Below are 20,246 nucleotides of genomic sequence, written 5' to 3' on the forward strand. Positions count from 1 at the left end.
CCATCTAGATATGCTGCCTATGCCTTTAAACAAGTATATTAAAATAAAATCTCTCCACAAGGTTAATGATGCTTTGCATATATGAACTCAACTACATTTTTTTGCAATTATATTTGCAACACAAGAAAATTGTGGCTAAAGACTGAAGAATAGCTTTGTGTTCTAACAGAAGGCTCTTCTAACATTGCTAATGAATTTTTTACCCTTGAAAACCTTCATGTCACATCCTGTCATCATCACCAATATCATTCTCATCCTCATGGTTGTCTCTGTCCACATTCTATGTAGTATATTGGTTCTAATATAGAACTACTGTTAAAATCAACAAATTAAGTGCAGCTTAATATGAAACGTTAAAACATAAGAAGGTAAGTTTCATACATGTATTGGTTATAAGTCTCTTTGTGGCAACAGAAACCTAACTTTTAGTGGTTTAAGCAAAACAAGGAGAATAATTGGCTCATGAATATTGGGGATCCAAGAGTATAGTTGCCTGTAGGCCCTGCTAAATCTAAGAGTTAAAAAATGAGGTTTGGGCTGTTTCTCTCTTTTGCTATCAGTCAGCTCTGTTTCCTTCTTTGGGTATCAGCTTTATTTACCTGAATTCTCTGGTCATATCTTTCTATGTTGTGGGAAAGAGCCACCAGAAGCCCATACGATTATAGCTCTTGATCCAAAAGACAGACTAGAGCTCTAGCGCTTTTGCCTATGTCAGCTCTTCCTTGGGCTAATCTCTTTGCCAGGGGTCTGAGATACTAATTAACTTTGTCTTGTGTGCTTTTTTTTGTTTGGCGATTGATCCAACATCTATGATTGACAACATTATAGAGAGTATGACTTAGGGAACATTGGTTCTTCATATAAAATTTGGTTGAAAATAAAAACAGCGTCCAGATAGCAGACTCTACATTTGTACAGTGTCTACTATATGTATGCAGTTATTTGTAAATAATTTACATATTTCCCTCAAAAGTGTTTGAAGAACCTGGGAATAAGGGAATGAAGATAAATAAGTTCAGGTAAAGAAATCAGCCTAAAGTATAAAGGTGAGACTGAGCTTATTTGCAGAAAATCAGAGTAACAACCATGAAAACTGAAAGGATGAAGCAAATCTATTTACAGTTCCACCTGTTGAATCAAGACTACTAATTGATAAGGAAGAGGTATTACCAAATTAACTTGAATCACTCAAGTAGTAAAACATTACACGTTCTGTCCTTAAAGTCAACAAACTCATTCTCTTTATCTAACTCTCCATATTTCCCCTACTCTGCCTCAATTATTTTCTTCAAACATACGTGAATGCTGGTGTTGAAATATCTTTTGTAGAAACTAGTTTGTGGTCTGGTGTAAACCACAGGGCAGAAAATCCAAATGGTTATGTGTTAGTATCACAGTTAAGATTGCAATACTATTACAACTTTGCTGTTCTACTAGTAGTCAACCAATTGCTGCACAATTAATTTCCTCCTAGATGATGAGGATGGTAGCTGTGCTTTGTGGTGATAAAGATCTGGATGCTTGTGAAGTATGCAAAGCCAAGTGAATGAAAATAATTCTGGGTTCAGTCAGTCTCATTTAAAAAAATAAGCTTTAAAAGCTCTATTACTTAAACATGTTGCCATTGTTGATGCTATTATGTCCTTTTCAGAAATGCTGTTGCTCCTAATTTGAAACAAGTGCTTCCTTTAGGGATAATTAAGCAGATGAATCGCACTTTTGAGGACCACATAGTTGAAGTGTTCAGTCTTTAGCAAAGCCAGGGATGCTGGGTATGATACCTCAGAATTTGTACTCCAGAAATAACAACTCTCTTTACTCTGGGAAGACACTGATTGGTTGAGAGATGAAAACAACTTCATTAATGTTTGAGTCTGGTTTTATTTTAGCATTTACCCCTTTCCTACCCCTCTCTACTCTGAAGTTAGACTTTTACAGGTTGTAGAGGGCGTTTGTTATTAGATCACCAGCATTGCTCATTTTCCTCCCAAATAGCAATTTGTTTTGCCATTAAGAAGTGTACCCTATTTGCAGCAATGTAATTGGGTGAGATTGATTGCACTCTGCACTTCAGGGATGGGTCCCAATTCTCTTAAGACAATCCAAGTGTCCCCGGGCCATTGTAATTAGGCCAGGGATGGACACATGGCCTAGATGGGTTTAAAGGGCTAGGAAGAGTCCTAGTGTATTTAAGGACTAAAAATCTGAGGAAGAAAGTGAAAAATTACCCATAACCCACCAACCCAAACATATTTATCATTCCAATATTGATGAGATGTTAGGAGGTTGTTTTGGTTTTTTTTCCAGATGAATTAGAAATAATGTTAGGAAATTATTGCTATTCTCTTGGGATAAAGCAGGACTTCCTAAGTATTTCACCCAAGCTAGAAACTATAATGAAAAATATCAATTTCACCTCATAAAAGTTTACACCTTTTATATAGAAAAATAGACAAATAAGAAAAGACATATGCAACAGTGTGTTAAAGAATTAATGCATTTAATGCTACTAACATGTGAACAGCTTTTACAAATTAGTAATTAAAAGTTGAATACCCCATAAAAATAAGCACAAACATTAAATAGGCAATTCACATGAGAAGATTAGATAGATAGATGATAGATAGATAGACAGATCTATTGATCTTTGGTGTGTGTGTGTGTGTGTGTGCGCGTGCATATACACCAAATAACCAGCCTTATTCCGACTAGCTTTGGGACTTTGAGACTTTGAGCAATTGACTTTACCTCTCTACTAAAATTGTAGTTTTATCATTGTTTAAAACAGGATAATGATAACTAGTTAAAACAGGTATAATGCTACTTCACAGCATTCTTACACACTCAAAACATATAAAATTGTATGTGCTTGAAGAAAGATTGTGATCATTTATGAATATGAGGAATTGGATTTAGTAAATGGCCTCCAGATTTATTCAGATAATTGCCTTATCTTGCTCATTTACTTTGCTTGTGGAAGAGGAAGAAAAAACAGCCCCTGTGATTCAGAAAGTTCAAACACAACATTAAATTGCTAAGATAATTGCTAATTGGTGAGCTTACATCACAGCATCCCATTCGGATCAATAAATTCAATGACCAAAATAATGTAACTACAACTAAAACAAGAAGTTTGCCATAAAAGTTATTCATACATTGCTACAATGTGCTCATGGCTAAGGCTAGGGAGGAAAATTATTACAATTATCAGGTGTTTATTCTGTTAGATAATGTAGTATTTTGAATAACGTGCAAGTGTTATTTTACTTAATTTTCACAATGGCTCTATAAGGGTATTATAAAACCTGTGTTTTTGAAAACTAGGGTTCCAATAAATTAGGTACCTTGCTCATTTATTAAGGAGCAGAGCCAAAAATGTGACTTTAGGACAAATTCATATGCTCATGTCATACATTTTTTAAATGCTTCTTTTATAGTCAGTTAGCCATTTTGAGTTTTTTAGAAATTCCAGAAGAGTGTGAGGATCATATACACTGACTTTTTCTTTTCTATCTCTACTTTTAAGTATATACTAGTGCTCCAAACCCTATTTCAGAATGGATATTGAGCCAATATTTGAGAAGCCAATGAGTCCCAAGCATTGCATTTGATGTGATGATTTTTAAAAATGAGGTTAGGCAGAGTTTCTGCCCACAGGAGCATATTATTTCTTTTTGGTCAGTTCGTAACACATGCTGCTTTTTTGTAGGTACTCATTGAATGCATCAACATTTTTAGTTGCCTTATTAGGCTTTCTAAAAGTCAAGGCTTTGAAATTTAACTCTTAGATTGAAATCCTCATTTCTTTAACTTGCTAATGGTACAATTTCTGTGTTTTCTCAGCCTCAAATTGGGAATAATAAATATCATTTGATACCAGTGGCATTTGAATTATTTAAGATCCCTTATATTAATTAATGCAACTTATCAGAGTGCCTGGAACACAGCAAACACTCACCAAATGATACATTTTATAACAGTCTTTTGGCTGATTCCCGTATTGAAGTCTCAAGTTTCCACATTTGAATGAAAATCCTCAGCCTGCTTTGGTCTCATAGAAAGTGACGATAAATAGAACCAACGTTGTTCAATAAAGGAAAAGATAATGAATTTTAGTTTGAGGACACTGGTATCTTTCCAAATTTTTGGTTTTCATGACATTTCCACAAAGAAGGTTAACATATTCAACGGAGATCCATCACAGACTTAGAAATCCTTAGGAATTCCTGCTGGGGCTAAAGTGCCCATGAACTTCATCTCAGGGCAAAGTATGCAGCAGCAACAGCCTCAGTTGGAATAATCCTATATTCTCTATGGCTCACTATATTTAACATTACATACATTTTTATTTTCATATGCAGTCCTTTGACCCAGAGGATTCTATCAAGGATAGAATAGCATCACATTGCATCTCTTCCCAAAATGAAAATATCATTGATTATTACATCAATGTGACATTGCCTAGATTAGAATATTTCAAATACACACACATTTACATAAGGTTAAGAAAACCATTTTCCATGAGGCATAAAGTTTTCTATCCACCTCTTTTATGTGTTGCTTTTGTCGAAGGGTGATGCCCCTTAACAGAAGAAATCTAGTGTGCAAGTTGAATGTGACAGTCCAGTAGTTAGAGTCCTTAGTGTGGGCTTTAGATCTGGCTAGACAGAAGCTCTATTCTGCCTGAGAGGACATTGGGAAACTCTTCATTTTCTATAATTCATTTCATTTTGTGCATTTTCTATTTATTTTCACTACTCTATAAACCCTTTAAACTTCTGGCAGTATTCACCAGTATTTTAAAAATTATTTTGTCTTGTTTGTGTGGGTGGTAAATTTTCCCTTTAAATTAATCTTTTCAGGATTTTGGTTTAGATATCTGATATTTTTCTTCCAGGTTGTTTTTCTTCCATATAGGAGCTGTTTCTATATATGTCCATTGAGACTCCTGGGAAACAAATCCGGAGACAAAGTTAAGAGTGAAAAAAAATGTATTGGGAAGAAAGGTCTGTGAAAGAAAAGGGGAAAATACAGAATTGGGAAGGGAGACATGTCAGACTACAATATTGATCTTACAAATTCTCTAGCAGTGCAATGAGGTGCCTCAGAGCAAAGATTACCCATTAGAAGATTCCTGTGTTGGCAGAAATGGCTCAGCCCTTGTATCAAAGCCTTTCCAGTCACTGACTTGAGCCAAACATGGTCGAAAAACTGAGGCCAGCTCCAAGGAGCTAGTAGCTGGAGGCTTTCCACTGGCCAGAGTCCTGCAGCTGAGCAGCAAGGCCTTTCTTGAAGTGGGATCTGAGTATACATTATTGGGTGTGTCAAGTGGGTTCTACCCTAGAAGTACAATGCAAAAGCTAATTGTTTGTCCTTAAAGTTGGAGACTTGGAAGACATGATGAAATATATGAAAACGTGTGACTCTGTTCCTGTTCTAAAATACCTGTATAGCTGCAACATCCTGTATGCCTAATTTTGAGATTTGGAGGAAAAGACTGATAGCCACCAGCAGCTTGCTAGTCTTCTGGAAGTACCTCTGGCATAAGAAAAACTGTTGAATTTTCCTTTTAACCTTCAATCCTAAAAGCCAAGTGGAAGGAAAAATGAGTACATCTTATTGTTCCAAATGAGCTCACCAGAAAATTATTTCCATAGTTCATTAAGAGTTCAGTGCAGAGTAATATGCATATAATGCCAAAGATACTGAAACTACTACCATTGGCCGTGCATTTCAGAAACTAGGTAGCCACACTAACCCAATCAAGAATTTCTGTTGAACAGGAATTGGATGCGAAAAAGCCCCTTCATACTCTTTCAAATAATAAATGTCCATGAATGCTTATAACCTGTGATATTTCCCTCAATATGTCTTTTTCCCCGTTGTAATCTCTTGCCCTAAATAAGAAGTCAGTTCTGTGTGTGCTTATTACTCAGTGGATTACACTATGGGCTCAGTGTTCAGTGACTTCAGGTAGTATTTTACAATTTTCAACTATATTTTCTGCTTTATAAATGTCTCCTAGAATATTTCATTAGGCAAATTGGGCTGACTCCCTGACTGATCCTTTGTAATTTGTAATGTTTTATTGCTTAACTATAGACATAATTAGGGATGCCTAAAATTCTGACTTTGAACTAAGAGCAGTTTCAGGCATAATGCCATTACCTCTTGGGCCATCTTCTTCTTTTCTCTAGATTGGAAAGGGCTCGACTAAGACCGTTGGAAAAATACGTGCTTCCGTAGAAAAGCCCTTTTCCACCCAAGGGCCTCATTCTTCATCTGTAAAATGATGGAGTTAGACTAAGGGACCTTTAATGTCTCATTTACATCTGAGTCCATGTGTTTTAGAGGAAATGACTTTCCTCTCTGAAGACTAATAAGAAAGAATGACTGGTCTGATTCTGCTAGACTTACTTACACTCACAGGAACAGGCAGAATATGATACAAGGCTCTGGGAGGGAAAAGAGAGCACCCTCATCTCCAGAGGCCTCAGGAGAGTTTGGCATGTGACGCATACAGTCGAGCCTGGAAATAATAGTACTTACTCCTCACTTAGTGCTTATAATGTGCCCATAACTACAACCAGTGTTTTATATTTATTACATTTATGACAGCCTCAGGAAAATGTTGTCATTGCCTGTATTTTATAGATAATAGGAATGAGTCTTACAAAGAATAAGCAACATGGCAATTGTCATTGGGCTTTTAAGGAGTTGACATGGATACAGACAGATTCTATCCATCTCAATAATCATGCTATTCTGTCTGGTCATTTTATCATTTCATTCATTCAATACCTAAGTATTCAGAGCTTGCTTCTTACTGGGATTGATCAAAGAGAGAGTGAGTGTTTGGTGAGAGGGGGTCTGCACTGGGGATAAAAAGTTTCTCTGTACGCCTAATGCATTGGCTGTTTTGTCTTTGCATGGTGGGTCTTCTCTGATTGTGACACCATGAAGCATTTCCTTTTCAACAACCCTGAAGCCAGTGCCTCATCAAGAGGAGCTCTGAAGTGCTAAGTTGCCAATATCTTGATCACAGCTTTTAATTTGCTTATTTGTTAGCTGGAAGAAAGTGTTAGGAATTGCTAGGAGGCACAATGAGAGCATCAGCTTCTCCCCCGAAACATGTTAAAGACTATAAGTGTGCAGTGTAGGGTGAGACAGGGATCTTTGTGGGAATACAATAGGGAAAGAGGTCATAATTATGTAAAAAATGTTAGGTCACATTTTCTCCTTATTTTGCAACACTATTTTCCATTCTCGATTTCAAAAAGCACAGAATTTCCTTGTGCTTAACTCTGTCTTTAAACTTATCACATAATAATTGACTTTTCAATCTTCCAAACAAAACTGAACCTCATCTGTCTTGTTTACTTTGATGTTTTTGATGAGTCAGATCTGGGGTTAAGAATATTCTAGATAGTAGAAAAAATAAAGTCTGGAAATAGGGTTGAATTTGACCTTTTTGAGGAATAAAAACAGGTTATGCAATGACATAAACAAAAAGAAAATGTTAGGTGAGAATTCACAGTGATGGGGTAAGCAGAACTTTCATAGAGGGCCATGAGGCTATAGTAAAGAGTTGGAACAAATTCTTGCTCAACAACTGTTTGCTGAATAGTGACTATGCAACAGGCATTATTCTAGGTGGTGGAAGTTTAAGTATAAACAAATAATAAGCATTTTTTCCAGCCATCAGATTATATTATTAGGGTAAAGACAAACATTAAATTATATACTATATACACACACACACACATATTATTAATGAGTGATAAGTGGTAGAGAGAAAAAAATTGAAGTAGAAACGAATGATATCAAGTATTGGGACAGAGTGAAGGAGGGTTTGGAAAAACAGAGAGAAACTAAAAGAAGTGAAGAAAAAAGCTGTGTAATTCTTCTTGGGGAAAGAACATGCCAGACAGAGGCAATAGGCAATGAAATACCAGGAGAAGTGAAAAGGCCAGTGTTGCTAGAATGGTGGGAACCAGAAAAGTAGCAGTTTATGAATAGTAATAGTATGAAGTGAGTGTCAGATAGAATAGAGCCCTGCAGATTATGGTAAAGACTTTTTTTTTTCCTAAGTAGAAGAGAAATCCGTCTTTAGGAGCAGTAGTGCCACAATCTGAATAATATTTTGACAGGTGGCAGATTTGAAAATAGACTAAAAGGAAGCAAAGGTAGAAGCAGGGAGACAAATTAGAAAAGTACCATCCAATAGAAATGTATTGCAAACCACAAAACAGAGCCACATGTGCAATTTTCAATTTTCTAGTATCCACATATAAAGTCAAAAAAACCTAGGTGAACTTAATATTAATGATGGCTTTTATTTAACCCAGTGAGATATTTTTCAAAGACTTACATTAAGTCTTTGAAATACAGTATGCATTTTACACTTCCAGCATATCTCAATCCAGACCAGCCACAATTTGAGCACTCAATAACCACATGTGGCTAGTGGCTACTATACAGGATGTCACAGTGAGAAGAATGTTGCAATCAGTCATGTGGTATAAGATACCAGTGCACTGAGGAAGATGAGGAGGCAGGCTCTGGATATGTTTTAAAGATAGAGCTAGTAGAGTTTGCTGAAGAAATGAATGTATGGATAAATGAGAAAAGGCATTAATTGAAATAAAAGAAGTTGTAGAAAGGAAATTAAATCATAAGAAAGTTAAGATATTTTTAAAAGTTGAAAAATATCCCAGAGCCATTTTACACTTAAGCTATTAATATATATTGGATTCTTTTGCCCCATCCTTTGTTATGGAGGCCTGCTATGAGTATTTTCAGGTTGCTACGGTATGTGGGCTCAGGAGCAAGCCAACGACGTTGTCACAGGAAAAACAAAGCATGGAGGGCAGCATAGTTCCATGATGTGGTTCTCATGGTGGCTTTCTTCTCCAGTTAAGAGAAGGAGAACTGGGACACTACACACCTTCTAAGGTCCTGAGTTACAAGGTCACATCACGTAACCATTGATCTTATTCTGATGTTTCCGAAATAACAATCTCAAATTATTGAGCCTTATCTAATTCCAAAGGTTTGAACACCCAGAGAGGGTTGCTTTTACTAATTCATCCATCCAAAATGGTTGCGTATTTGTGATTTATACAAATGTTCATATCCATATTCCTTTTCACACAAAGGCATGAGATGTGCTAGGGTAGCTCAGAATTTGACTTGATTTTTTGTTTTCTTCAGTCGGACATCCATCGTTGTGAACTCACGACTTGAATGCTCTTAGCACATACAATCTCTATCGAATGTTGCTCAGTCTCCACTATTTTTTACGTGGTTATGCTTGGTCCTTGGTACCTTTGCATTCATGATGGTACTGTACCTTGTGTTTTTCTGAACTGAAATTCTTCCACGGACCATAGCAAAACACTTTGTGCCGTACTTTTTTTTTCTAAGTAGGCTCAGCGGGATATTCTAGAAAGAACACTGCAGCAGGAGTCAAGAAACCTCACAGGGAACTGCTCGTTACTTGAGGGAGTTTGGAAAAGTTGCTTTGCCAATCAGGGCATTGTTTCTCCTCACTGTATATTAAATGTGTCAAATCCAAACACTGGAAGCAGGGAAAGGAAAGAAGAAGATGAAAGACTCCATGTTCTGAAATGATGTCAATGAGTGCAAGTAGCTTCTTGAGCAGACGGAGCTGAACTTTTTGTTTTGGCAGAGTCTTCAATAATGTTACATACATCAGTTCCTAAAGCCTGATTAAGTTTGGTCTCAAGGGTGAAATACAAACTCCCTTGGTAAATCTATTGTGGAAGCCAAATGATGAAGGGTTTGCAGCAGGAGGTGGGAATGTGGGCGGGGGGGTGGCGGGAAGAGGGGTTGATACGATAAGCACAATAATCACCCAGCATTTCGGGTTTGTTATTTGGAAAATCAACACAATGAGAACAACAAACAAAAATTATGGCAAAAATAGTGCATCTACTCAAAAACTGTGATGTCTGAAATAAGAGAACATAGTTCTGGTCAAGAAGTTAGCAATCTCTCTGGTGCTATAGAGAGTACCTTCTCAGTATTTTTCACAATATCTTTCACAAAGGGGTGAAAATTGGGTCTTGGACAGGAAGGATAAAAAAACCCTTAGTCTTTATATGTATAAAGCACAAATGTGCATACAGTACATTAACACATAGACTGTGTCTGTGGAATTAAAATGTCATAGGAATACTAGAAAAAACATGTCTAAAAAGTTTCCTTGGAGAGGAATAATGAAAAAAGTGTTGAGAAACTGTGCTATAACATTACCCATTTGTAGGTGGGAGAAAGAACACACTGAGAATGTCTTGGGATGTAGAAAAATTGAACACTATACTTCGTGCTACAAAGTGTTCTTTATAAAAATATGACCAGTTTCATCTGGGGTCAGGTGATACCTATTCTATGAAGACTTTAATTTATCAGCTCCAGCTCTTGTTTCTCTTTTCCTCTCTCATAGAATTTGTAATCCAAATTATCCGATTTAGCTCTTAGGGATATTACTCTTTATTATATTAATTCATTAATTTCAGAAATGATATTAACATGTACTGTGTGCTAGGCAGTCTTCTATGCAGTGGTGAACTATAAAGGTCCTTCTGCAAATGGAGTGAAAATTCTAAAAACAAAATAAAGAACTAAGTAAACAAGGTGATTATACAAAATAATAAGGCCTATATAGAAATTCCACAGTTGCAATAGAGAATGACTGGGCATTGGGAATTGGGCATTGTTGGTGAATTTAGATGCAGTGGTTAGGAATCGCTCTGTAAACAGGAGACATCTGACTAATTCTTATTTTGTAAGTAATTTTTATTCCTTTAAATAAATTAAATTTAGGTCTGAGGAGGAAGGAATGATCTTGAATTCAAATCATGCCCTGCCATTATTTTGTTCTTTTATTTACTCATTCATTTGCCCATAAAGCATTTGTTGAACTCCAAATTTTGTACCAGCAACTATGCCAGGGAGTAGACATTTATTCATTAATTTATTTAAACAAGGAATAGTTATTGAATGCCTAGTAAGTACTCTATTCGAGGTATTTGTAACCATCAGTGAAGTAAACAAATATGACTAATCATGGCCAAGGATACAGTTCTGATTATGTTAAATTGCAATGTTTATTGATCCTCCAAATGCAGACATTGAGTAGGTGGTTGTTTGCTGGCTAGGATTTGTGAGAGATGTATGGCTAGGAAACCCAAATTTGGGACTTATCAGCACAGAGATAGTAAAGAAAGTATCAGATTGGATGGCTTCACCAAGGGAGTGAGCACAGAGAAGTGAAGAGGGTTCATGGCTGAGCACCAGAGCACTGCAATATTAGGAGGTTAGGAAAAGAGAAGGAACTATGAATCTATGAAGGGGGAGCCAGTGGCATAAGGGGAAACCAAGAGCACACCAAGAAAGTGTGTTGTTGCAAAATTCAAAGGAAGATAATGTATCAAGGGAATAGAATAATCAATTGTGTAAAATGCTGCTAGTAAGTCAAGTAAGATAAGGACTGAGAATAGACTATAAATTTTAGCAAGAAGGAGGTCACTTGTGACGATAATATGCCCAGTTTCAGCAAAGCCAAATTAAAGTAACTTTAAGAGAGAATATGAGGAGACTAACCAGAGACAGTAGGACAGACATGTTTTCAGAAGAGTTTTGCAACAGAAGATAGCAAGAAATGGGCTGGAAGCTGACAAGAGAAATTGAGTAATAAGATGGGAGTAATAGTAACATTTGCATAATAATGAGAATGATACGACAGTGAGTAAAACATATATTGATAATGTAGGAGGGTCAATTTCTGTAGAGTTGTTCTTAGGTAGATAAAAAGAAGTGAAATTTAGTATGCAAATGGAAATATTAGCTTTGGAAGGGAGCATGGATATTTCCTCTACAATTATAGGAAGGAAAGTAGAGTATACGGGTTCACATGTTGAAGGTGGGTAGGCAGCTCTGGAGATGCTTACCTGTATAAGGTCTCCTACTGTTGCATTAATATTCTTAGTGATGTAGGACACATGAAGACAGAATCAGTTTCCATATCACTTAGAAGGTGTATACTTTCAAGTAAGCAATTTAATGTCTTAGAGTCTCAGATTCTTCATCTGTGAAATGGGAATAAAATATTTGTGTTTATGTTCAGTAATACTAATTAAATGTGACATTTTATCAAAAAATACTAGCCTGGTACCTGTGTCACTGATTAATGTTGGCCAAAGTTGACCTCCATCAGAGTATGAAAGGATTAGCATATTAAATATCATATGCCACTTGGATTTTGGTCCAGGGAACTCTTCAGTACAGAGAGACAGCCTAGAGTTAACAGAAGCATAAAATGAAGATGAGATTAGCTTAATCCTTAAGAAGTACATTTATAAAAGAATTGCTATGTTTGTCATCTGGTCTTTGACCAAGGAGAACTCACCAAAATGTTTTAACCATAATCTTTGCCATACACCTGTTGATACCCCCCAGCTTGGAATGACAGTGATCCACTGAACATAGGGAGAAAACAAATGTCAATGTTCAGTCTCCTGTTCCAGCCTAAGTGTTCCAGGCATGTGAGAGATCACCCTGATTAAAGTGTCAAATGGCCCCTAATCACATTAAAATGAAATGTGACTCAACCGTACCAAGAAATGGGACATTCCTGTCACCTCTGCTCTTTTCCCCATAATAGCAATATCTATCTATTATATTCCAGATAATACAAATGTCTACTCATATTGTGGGGACAATGAGATGACTTGCATTTGACAGGTCTTATTATGCGAGAAATCAGCTGCTCCAAAATTAATATAGACCCTTATTAAAAGTGATTATGCATAACTTCTCTGGTGCCTGGGATTTTAGCCAAGCAAATCTCTTCCTTATATCTTTCCTTACTCCTTTTCCTCTTTATGCATATTTTTAAATTGGATCATAATATAAGGATCTAGTACAAACATAAGCAATGCCAGAAAGGCTAAAAGGTTTATCCACTATAGATATTTACTATCACATAGCTGATGCTGATTAAACTAGATCAGTCAATACTGAAACTATAGCTCAAGGCCTTTGGGTATACATATGTAACAAACCTGCACATTGTGCACATGTACCCTAAAACTTAAAGTGTAATAATAATAAAATTAAAAAAATAAAAATACAAAAATAAAAATACAAAAAAAAAAAAAGAAAAACTCATTTTCTCTATCTTGGAGCCTAGAAAGTCAACTTTGTGGGAGTAGCAAGTTTCCACTATTCAAATGGTTATTTTCAGTTTCCTAGAATTCTCTTTCTAATACCCAGAATAGTATCTGGTACATAGTAAGTACCCAAAGAATGCTTGTTGGTTGAATTAATGTTAGTTAATAGTTAGCTGGTAAAATTATTCCTGCCATTAAAGGCTGTTTATGAATAATTACAGAAAATTACTGCCCCTTGGATCAGCGTTTTTTTTCAAAACCCACCTTCAGTGCATGTCCCAAATTGAAATAAATAGCCTAGATTCTGTACAACAAATAGAACTTTCTCCCTGTTGAAATAGATTAGGAATAGTTTCCCCCATTTTTCCACTGACCTCTGAAGAAAGTAAATGTAAAAGGATAAAATTTGTCCAAGAAAGAGCCAAAATCATGATTTTTAAAGTGTTTGTGGCTATTCAGTTACTCTTGCATGAGACTTAAATTTTTTATTGTGGAAAATTAGGTTTGTTCCAAATTGAAATATAGAATAAGTTTAAAATAGTCAAAGTAAAATAAGGAATCTAGTTACTTCAATTTTGACAGAGAAAGTTATGATGTCAGGTAAGACTCTCAGATGATTTTCGAAAGGATAATCAAGTTTATTGGTCATGAATCAAATGTCTACAGAGAATAAACAGATTAATATAAAAACCTTGAGTACAAGAAAATAATTTGGGTTAGAAATTTGGTGAACTGACACATGCCTTATGTAAAACAATGCAAATTAATTCTTTTGAAAAATATATATTTTACCATGCACTAAATAGATGCATAGGTATATCCAGGTTTTTAACTGTTAATGTTATTGTATTATGAAAAATGGGTAAGACAGAAGTGATTTAAGTAAGACTGCATAAGAAACAGAGTTTTTCGTATAAGGTGTAAGGAAGGGATCCTGGATCCCTTCCTTACACCTTATACAAAAATCAATTCAAGATGGATTAAAGATTTAAACGTTAGACCTAAAACCATAAAAACCCTAGAAGAAAACCTAGGCATTACCATTCAGGACATAGGCGTGGGCAAGGACTTCATGTCCAAAACACCAAAAGCAATGGCAACAAAAGACAAAATTGACAAATGGGATCTAATTAAACTAAAGAGCTTCTGCACAGCAAAAGAAACTACCATCAGAGCGAATAGGCAACCTACAACATGGGAGAAAATTTTCGCAACCTACTCATCTGACAAAGGGCTAATATCCAGAATCTACAGTGAACTCAAACAAATTTACAAGAAAAAAACAAACAACCCCATCAAAAAGTGGGCGAAGGACATGAACAGGCACTTCTCAAAAGAAGACATTTATGCAGCCAAAAAACACATGAAAAAATGCTCATCATCACTGGCCATCAGAGAAATGCAAATCAAAACCACTATGAGATATCATCTCACACCAGTTAGAATGGCGATCATTAAAAAGTCAGGAAACAACAGGTGCTGGAGAGGATGTGGAGAAATAGGAACACTTTTACACTGTTGGTGGGACTGTAAACTAGTTCAACCATTGTGGAAGTCAGTGTGGCGATTCCTCAGGGATCTAGAACTAGAAATACCATTTGACCCAGCCATCCCATTACTGGGTATATACCCAAATGACTATAAATCATGCTGCTATAAAGACACATGCACATGTATGTTTATTGCGGCATTATTCACAATAGCAAAGACTTGGAACCAACCCAAATGTCCAACAATGATAGACTGGATTAAGAAAATGTGGCACATATACACCATGGAGTACTATGCAGCCATAAAAAATGATGAGTTCATATCCTTTGTAGGGACATGGATGAAATTGGAAACCATCATTCTCAGTAAACTATCGCAAGAACAAAAAACCAAACACCGCATATTCTCACTCATAGGTGGGAATTGAACAATGAGATCACATGGACACAGGAAGGGGAATATCATACTCTGGGGACTGTGGTGGGGAGCGGGGAGGGGGGAGGGATAGCATTGGGAGATATACCTAATGCTAGATGACGAGTTAGTGGGTGCAGCGCACCAGCATGGCACATGTATACATATGTAACTAACCTGCACAATGTGCACATGTACCCTAAAACTTAAAGTATAATAAAAAAAAAAAATAATTAAAAAAAAAAAAAAAAAAAAAAAAAAGAAACAGAGTTTTTCCTTAGAGATGGAGCAAAAGAAGGATGCATTCGTATATGCCTAATTGTGTCCTTTTAAAGTTAAAGTCCTCATTTTAATAATGGAAACAAGTTCAATAAAAATCTTTTGACTAGAGAACTCCATTTTTTTCCTTTGATTGTACGCCAAACCCTAGGATCAGAGTTTCATATCAGAAAGCATGCATTTTTAAAAGATAAAAAGTATAACGGGAAGAAAAATTTATTAGTATTAAGACACTAGTATATGTTTGAAGTTCAAAAATAGAATTGAAGTTGAGAAACTGAAACTTTCATAGGAAAGGTTCACATCTTGGTGATTTGTTCTCTCAGATTCAATTGCTTTTGGAGATGAATGGGAAGAAAACATTGAAATCTTCAGTGACTACATGGGAGGTTTTTAAACTTACATGCTGCTTACCTTCCTACACACACACACACACATACACCCCACATACAAACATTTTCACATTCCTCTCCTGAAATTTTGGTCTGCTAGGTCTGTAGTGGGATCTCTGTTTTTAGAATACTCCCCGAAGGAATTCTAATGTAAGCAGTTATGGACTATTATTTGTAAGACTTTGTTTGAAGCCATATAGTCCCTTCAGATCCTTAAATTCATCTGCTACAAAAGAGTTTGGAAACAAAAAATAAAGAAAAACTGAAGATTGAAGGAGGATAATTACCATAGCAATATTGATGTGTTCATGAGGAAAGAAGATGGAAAAGGATGACTGAGAATTTTTCACTGAATTTTTAACAACTAATGTCATTTTAGGAGGAGCTATAATGTATAAACACTTGGAGGTGTGGGGAGATTTTTTTAATTTATTAAATAAACAAACATATGTTTAGTGTTTACTCAGATTGACTGTTGAAGGGGATTTAGAATGTGTAAACTATATGGTGTTTGGGAAAATTACACTTTCAACGCAAGGGTAACAAGTAAGTTTCAACTCATGTGCTAACACAATTTAATTGGCAGAGGTTGCCTGGAATGCTATGTAGACAGATTGCATAAGACTCTAGCTGGGCTCAGAAGTAAAGCATACAATAATTGATAAGTGATGTCTGACATGAAAACAGAGATGAATGTAGTTGCCCTCATGAGAAAGGTTCTCTTTTCCTAAGATAGTCTATTATTTTTTAATGCCTGTCTTCTACCTCTCAAGTGTATGCATTTTAAATTGCCCTGGCACCCAGAACAATCCTAGACAGTTGTCAATGCTAAATAATTGGTGTATACCTGAATTGATGTCTTCTGTTTAATTGTTAATGACAACCAGACAAATTCTACAAGCTCACATCTCCTTTGAGAGAGCCACAGTTCCTTTTTCTCTATGTCTTAATAAATATATGGCTGAGGGTGTTCATTAAGTAGTAAATATTTACAAGTTGGAGAAGTTAGAATTGTTAAATGGCTAGTTGAACATCACTGAGCATGGCAATTTGTGGAAAGATGGCTGAGGCAGATGTCCCTGTCACAGACGGTCTTTCAAAATAGTCAGAGCGATGACTGAGAATTGCCAACTGAATGCAAGGAGAAAGAGTAAATTCTCATTTTGAGTTGGCAGCTTCTCCTGAGAGTAAGAAAGAAATTCAAGCTAGACCCATGACTGAGGACAAATCCGACCAGATACTCCAAAACAAAAGCAAAGAGCCTTCCTGGCATATTATTTATCTGCTCCCTTACCTGACCAACAAGAGCATCAGAGCTTAGGATACCTGAAGTTTTCTTACACTTTAGGTTTGTGTTTACTTCCCAATCCACATATTAACCATTTGGGTAACTTACTTAGACTTAAGAGTATGTATGATTTTAAAACAACAGTTGTTTTTTTTGTTGTTGTTTTTGCTTGGGGAAAGCCAGAGAAATATTATACCAATATAAAAAGATATTTCACCCTTGACTAGATTTTAATGCTGTGTTTTTCAGCTCCAGGGAGGTAGCTGTTCCATTTATCCACATGTGCTCTCACATGCCGATTGACTTGTACTCAGCAACGTTGTATAATTATATGTGTATGTTTGTAAACCTAATTAGGTTGTGTTTTACTGAATTACATGTTAAATGAAATTTGATAATTCTCTCCAAGGTGTGAAAAGTGGTTTATCGCCTTAAACCTAGATTGCCCTTTTCCCTCATCTCTTTCTCTCATGTTTACATTGTTGTTTCAGGTTAGCAATAAAATTAAATTACTGAGAAATACCCTGATCACATTTTCCAAAGGATTAAAATAAAACATAATAAAGGAGGAAGTATTTCAAGCAAGAAATGCCTAGTGCAGCTATATTCAGTGCACTGTGATAGATGGTCTCTCCTAGTCCAGGCCAGGTGGTCTAGTTTTAAGCCCAGTTGTGGATGATGCAGTTAGACTACCCAGTATGGATTTTTTGTAACTAAAGATAATTTCAATTACACATATAGGAATAGAAAACTGAGAAGTAAGCCAGGAGAAGCAGAAGTAAGCTAGGAGGGACACAGGTATGCAGGATTGTTACACTCTATTTCCACCAGGTGGTGGTTCTGCTCTGAAAGCCCCTCTCAAAATTGAGAGTTAATAGTTAAGGACTAGGTAAGCCACTTGATGTTCATTAGAAAACGTGCAGTACCTTTTATTGATTGAGCCCTATGGGCCAAAGACAGGATCCAGGGACAATAGAAATTAGAGAATCTATGAGATATCTCATTGGAAACAAATAAATATAAAGGCCATAGAATAATGTTCCAATCTCTAATAGATGCTAAAAAGAGCCAAACAGCAAATCTGGATAGCCAAAAAGTCTGACACTTTTAATCAAAGTATGAGTGGACCAGGGAAAACTATAAAGATCCACCGGGAAAGATTGTTTCAGTGTATCAGTGATACAGCATCTGACAAATCACCGGTGACTAGTGGCCACCAAATAAGCAGGACTTGGTATGATTCCATGCTGGACCTACGGGATCCTAGGGCACACCTACAGTCAGAGTGAAGAGATGATGAGAATAAGCATCTTTGTGACTGAGAGATCATAATGGGGAGTTGAAGAGTGGAAAGATTGGTAAATGAAGAATTAGTAGATATGAATTACATGACACTGGAAAGGCAGTTAACCTCTGAGGTTGTCTTCTCTTAGGAGTTATAATTCTTATGCTGTACATTCAAATATTAAAATCCACGAAGGATTGGTCCCAGGACCTCCATGGATATTAAAATCCATGAATGCTCAAGTACCATATATAAAATAGCATAGTATTTGCATAAAACCTATGTACATGCTCTGTATACTTTAAATAATCTCTAGGTTACTTATAACACCTAAGACAATGTAAATGCTATGTTAAGAGTTATACTGTATCATTTAGGGAATAATGTAAAGAAAAAACTGAAATATTCAGTACAGACATAACCATCCATTTTTTCCCAAATATTTTCGATCTATGGTTGTTTGGACCCACAGATACAGAACACCAATTACCTTTCTTAGGATGGCTAGTGAAAATCGAATTGGAAAACACAAGTACATGATAAAATGCAATGTAAAGTTTATTATCTCTTGCATTATCTAGTTAAATAAAGGTCAAATTATAACTTGGTTTTAACTATTAGCACATTGTAACTTCTTTTGCTTGGATATTTCCTTAAAACACTTGGGAAATTCAGTGAGCTGCTTCTTTGAGCAACAACTTATATCTTTTTTTCTGAAACACTTGTTAGAGATACTTTGTTCTCCTCTTCTCCCACAGATCCATCAAATGTTTGAAAAATATTAGAATTGGAGCCAACACACAAATGTAAAAGGTAATTGTAATTATTATTGTTATATGAATTTCTCTTAGTACTAGGAAATACATATTTTCTGTGATAGTTGTTAATGTACTTAAAGATCTGATTGCATTCATTAACCCATTCACTTATTTATTCATTTAAGAAACCCTTGTTATTAGAAAGTATTTACATAAATAAATAAGACATGGCTTTATTCAAAATAATCCAGGAAAATAATTAATATGTTATATAAAATGTAAATTTCAAAGAAGTAAATTTTATAGTATATAAAAACATTCAGTTGATAATCGAAAGAAACTTCTCCCACATTTTTTTTTAATTTTAATAGTTTTGGGGAATAGGTGGTATTTGGTTGCATGGATATGTTCTTTAGTGGTGATTTCTGAGATTTTGGTGCACCTGTCACCCGAGCAGTGTGTACTATACCCAATGTATAGTCTTTTACCCCTCACACTCTTCCCTCCCTTCCCCCGGAACACTTGTATGTTCCCACTTATAAATGGGAACATACAATGTCTGGTTTTCCATTCCTGAGTTACACCACTTGGAATAATGGTCTCAACTTCATCCAGGTTGCTACAAATGCTTTTGTTTTCTTCCTTTTTATGGTGGAGTAATATTCCATGCTATATATATACCACATTTTCTTTATCCACTCATCAGTTACTGGGCATTTAGGATGGTTCTATATTTTTGGCAATTGTGTTGCTATAAACATGCATATGCAAATGTCTTTTTTTGTGTGTGAAATGACTTCCTTTCCTTTGGGTAGGTACGCAGTAGTGGGATTGCTGGATCAAATAGTAGTTATATTTTTAGTTCATTAAGGAATCCCCATACTGTTTTCCCTAGTGGTTGTACCAGTTTACATTCACACCAGCAGTGTAAAAGTGTTCCCTTTTCATGACATCCATGCCAACATCCGTTATTTTTTGATTTTTAAATTATGGCCATTCTTGTAGGAGTAAGGTGGTATATTATTGTGGTTTTGATTTGCATTTTCCTGATAGTAATGTTGAGCATTTTTACAACTGTTTTTTGGCAACTCGTGTATCTTCTTTTAACAATTGTCTATTCATGACCTTTGCCCACTTTTGATG

At 35.8% G+C, this 20,246-nt stretch overlaps 1 long non-coding RNA gene across 1 annotated transcript in view; it reads left to right on the forward strand.

The window, feature by feature from the left end:
- The window catches only part of LOC129144022 (uncharacterized), a 200,917-nt gene extending 181,752 nt beyond the window's left edge, over positions 1-19,165 (forward strand). The window contains exon 3 of the long non-coding RNA XR_008548092.1: positions 19,104-19,165. This is a non-coding gene — a long non-coding RNA (uncharacterized LOC129144022). The remainder of the gene's footprint in view (positions 1-19,103) is intronic.
- The last annotated feature ends 1,081 nt before the right edge of the window (positions 19,166-20,246 follow it).

The sequence above is a fragment of the Pan troglodytes genome, chromosome 4 (genome assembly GCF_028858775.2).
Source record: "Pan troglodytes isolate AG18354 chromosome 4, NHGRI_mPanTro3-v2.0_pri, whole genome shotgun sequence".
In the NCBI taxonomy this organism is placed as follows: domain Eukaryota; kingdom Metazoa; phylum Chordata; class Mammalia; order Primates; family Hominidae; genus Pan; species Pan troglodytes.